Source organism: Aptenodytes patagonicus, unplaced genomic scaffold (genome assembly GCF_965638725.1).
Source record: "Aptenodytes patagonicus unplaced genomic scaffold, bAptPat1.pri.cur scaffold_88, whole genome shotgun sequence".
NCBI lineage: Eukaryota > Metazoa > Chordata > Aves > Sphenisciformes > Spheniscidae > Aptenodytes > Aptenodytes patagonicus.
Window position 1 is genome coordinate 463,407 of NW_027472036.1, and position 4,479 is coordinate 467,885.

Below are 4,479 nucleotides of genomic sequence, written 5' to 3' on the forward strand. Positions count from 1 at the left end.
GTGATTGGCTGGCAGCCATTTCTCGGTTCTGTCATACCCATCTGTTGTCTGGTAGCCCTGTGATTGACTGCCTGCCTCCCTTGGACCAGAAACTGTTGAGATATAAAAATATAAGCATTTATATACAATATATACATATATAGAAATATATCTATAAAAGGGAGGGTATAATTATATTAACAAATGTATTTATTTAAAAATAGATATGTTATTTTTATATATATACTTCTATATATGTATATATGTGTATACATTTACATATATATGAACAAGTATAAAGCTATAGAAATTAAATTAATATACCACAAAAGCATAGGTGTGAAATGGATAAAATCTTCTTTAATAAGAGCACATGGAGTGAACAGTTATAGTTTAAATGTGAATAGAAACAAAAGGAAAAGGCCAGGTCGGCGTTCCCCACTTCAGCAGGCTGCAGAACAAGCCCTGCCAGGTCTGGGGTTGGGGGGGACTTCAAGAGGGTGGAGGGGTGCCCGAAAGGTGGTGGGGCGTGGACAAGCTGGAACATGCCCAAGGGAGATGGCCCCCTTCTAGGAGGCCTCCAAGGGGCCCCCATAACAAATCCTGTCACGTGCAAAGAAGGGGCCAGCCCTGTGAGATGGACTGGGAGGCCCCCACATGCCAGCCCAGCCCTGCAGGGCAGCCATGCAGGCTTCCTGGGGCAGACTCTGGGCTTTGAACAATGCTGCAAGACATAGGCCATGTGGGCTGTGAAAGTGGAAAACCAGGGCAAAATGCCAACCTCAGAAGAACATGTTCATGGGGACAAAGAGGAAAAGACCTGAAGGGCATATCACCAAAAAGAAGCACACGAACGAGGAAAAACAGCCAATGGGCCTATGAACTGCAAACTGCATTTTGAGGTGTCACACCAAGAAGTCGGGGGGGTGGTGGGGAGCTTCCATTCCCATGGTTGTGGGGGATCGCACAGCTACCTGTAAGACCATTGTGGGGTGCAGGCTGGTGCTACATGTTTTGCCTTGTCCTTAGATTGATGACCTGATCAAATGTTTCAAAAAACTCCGGATGACTGAATGAGGGGAGAAGCCAGGAGTGGGCTGGGACTTGTCCAGGTCCACCTGAGCCACACCAGCCAAACCCAGTACACTGTGTTTATGTCATGGACAGTGAAGGGGGGGGATGGTGGTTGATGAAAATGCATTGAATACTGCAGGACCTGGGCAGGATGCAAATGGTATGGAATAAAGGGTGGAGATTGTCCTGGGTCTGGCTGGGCTGGAGTTCATTTGCTTGATAGCAGTCCCTATGGTGCTGTGCTTTGTGCTGGTGGCTGAAACAGTGTTGAAAACACACTGTTGTTATAGCTATTGCTGATGAGTGCTGGCATAATGTCAAGGCCTTCTCTGTTTCTCATTCTGACCCCACAGCGAGGAGGCTGGGGGTGGGCCAGAGGCTGGGAGGGGACAAAGTCAGGACAGCTGACCCGAATGGCCCAAAGAGATATTCCATGCCATATGGTGTCTTGTTCAGCACTAAAACTGGCAGGGGAGTTTCTGCAAAGTAGCCATTGCTTGGAGACTGGCTGGGCATCTTTCTGCTGGTGTGAGTGATTGCTTCTTCATCCCATGTTTCCTTCCTTTTTTTATTTTTCACTATTTATTAAAGTGTCATTACCTTGACCCATGAGGTTTTTTCTCACTTTTGCTCTTCCAGTTGTCTCCCATGTCCTGCTGGGAGGGAGTGAGTGAGGGATTGGGTGAGGCCACTTGTTCCCTTGTACCTCATAGGTGAGGAGATAGCAAATAGGTGGATATGTAGATATGGTAGATATAGACTAGATATAAGGAAGAAATTTTTTCTGCTGAGGGTGGTGAAACACTGGAACAGGTTGCCCAGAGAGGTGGTGGATGCCCCATCCCTGGAAACATTCAGGGTCAGGTTGGACAGGGCTCTGAACAACCTGATGTAGTTGAAGATGACTCTGCCCACAGCAGGGAGGTTGGACCAGATGACCTTTAAAGGTCCATTCCAACCCAAACTATTCTATGATTCTATGATTCTATGTGGTGGTCAGGTCACTGGTGCCTGAGTAGTTGATGAGCAAGAGGGAGACACAGAGCTTGGGTATGTGCTTGTGATGTTACTCTTGGCTGAGTAGCTGATAGGCCAGGACCAGGTACATGGCTTGTATAGGTGCTTGTGAGGTCATTGGAGCCTGAGTACATCAATGACAAGTACATGGCAAATGGACAGATACCTACTTGTGAGGTCACTCTGGGTTGAATATCTGATAGGCTAGGAACAGGCCTATGGATTGTGTAGGTGCTTCTGAGGTCACTGGTGCCTGAGTAGATGATAGGCCAGGAGCTGGCATATTATTTGTGAATGACTTTGTGAGGTCATAGGTGCCTGAGTAGCTGGTAGGCCAGGAGAAACATGCCTTGTGTTGGATATTTTGAGATCACAGGGGCCTTAGAAGCTGGTAGGCCAGGAGTAAGAACTTGTCTCGTGTAGGTGTTTGCAATGTCATTTGTGACTGATTAGCTGATAGGCCAGGACAAGGCCTATGTGTTGTCCAGGTGCTTGTGAAGTCACTGCTGCCCTAGTACCTGACAGGCCAGGAGCAGGCCCACGGGTGGTGTAGGCTGAGTTGTGTCACTGGTGCCTGAGTAGCTGATAGGCTAGGAGCAGACCAATAGTTTGTGTAGGTGTTTGTAAGGTCATTGGTGTCTGAATACCTGAGAGGCCAGGAGCAGGCACATGGCAGGCGTAGATGCTATGACATCACCTGTGGCTGAGTGGCGCATAGGCCAGGAGTATGCACATGGCTTGTGCACGAATTTGTGATTTCAGTGATGCCTGAGTAGCTTTTAGGCAAAGATCAGGCATATGGCTTGTGTGGGTGCTTCTGATGTCATCAAAATAATATTTAGACCCCATCCAAATATGGCTTTTTGGAAGAACCATGGTCAGCAGAAGCCCATACACAGCACACCCGCACGTGTGACAGTGTAACTCATGAGCACACAGCAGCAGAAGTAGGAGGGTGTGAGGTCACATCACCGATGACACCCCGTGGCCATGGGGCTTGGTGCAGAGCGGCCGTGTGCATCAGAAGGGCATCACAGGGGATGGGAGCTGCCTGGCCCCGTGTCTGCAAGGCTGAAGGAGCAACCCCTGCAGCCCTGGCTGGAGCAGTCAGGGTGGGGGTGGCTCAGGGGCACCGCAGGGATGTGCCAGGGCATGGTGCCAGGAGGAAACCACAGACTTCCTGCATGGGCACTGCGGGGGGGAGCGCGGCGAGGGCTGCGAGGCCACGTGGGCTGTGGTTTGTGCACCTGCAGGCTCCAGCTCCCAGTCTGCCTGTGGGGAATAACGGCCCCTTGGTGACAGGCTGAGAGTCAGGGACATGTCTGAGGCTGTGGGCTGCATGTCTGCTTCCAGGGCAGGGACATGTCCCAGCTCCGGCTCCTGCAAGGGACCCACCGTGTGGCTCTGCAGAGAGGGACGGGCAAGGCAGTACTCTTGCCCGGATGGAGCTTAGAATCATAGAATCATAGAATCATAGAATCATTGAGGTTGGAAAAGACCTCTAAGATCATCGAGTCCAACCAGCAACCCAACACCACCATGTCCACTAAACCATGTCCCTAAGTGCCTCATCTACTCGTCTTTTAAATACTTCCAGGGATGGGGACTCCACCACTTCCCTGGGCAGCCTGTTCCAATGTTTCACCACTCTTTCAGTAAAGAAATTCTTCCTTACATCCAATCTAAACCTCCCCTGGCGCAACTTGAGGCCATTTCCTCTTGTCCTGTCACTAGTTACTTGGGAGAAGAGACCAACACCCACCTCGCTACAACCTCCTTTCAGGGAGTTGTAGAGAGCGATGAGGTCTCCCCTCAGCCTCCTTTTCTGCAGGCTAAACAACCCCAGTTCCCTCAGCCGCTCCTCATAAGACTTGTTCTCCAGACCCCTCACCAGCCTCGTTGCCCTTCTCTGCACACGCTCCAGCACCTCAATGTCCTTCTTGTAGTGAGGGGCCCAAAACTGAACACAGTATTCGAGGTGCGGCCTCACCAGTGCCGAGTACAGGGGCACTATCACTTCCCTACTCCTGCTGGCCACACTATTTCTGATACAGGCCAGGATGCCATTGGCCTTCTTGGCCGCCTGGGCACACTGCCGGCTCATGTTCAGCCGGCTGTCAACCAGCACCCCCAGGTCCTTCTCTGCTGGGCAGCTTTCCAGCCACTCTTCCCCAAGCCTGTAGCGCTGCATGGGGTTGTTGTGGCCGAAGTGCAGGACCCGGCACTTGGCCTTGTTGAACCTCATACAATTGGTCTGGGCCCATCGATCCAGCCTGTCCAGGTCCCTCTGCAATGGAGCTTGATGGAGCTCTTCCCCTGGCCAAGGACCTTTCCCAGCTGCTGTTGCCAGCACAGCAGGGTCTGTAGGAGGGGCAGGGGCTGTTTCCTTCCCATCCTCACACAGACCTT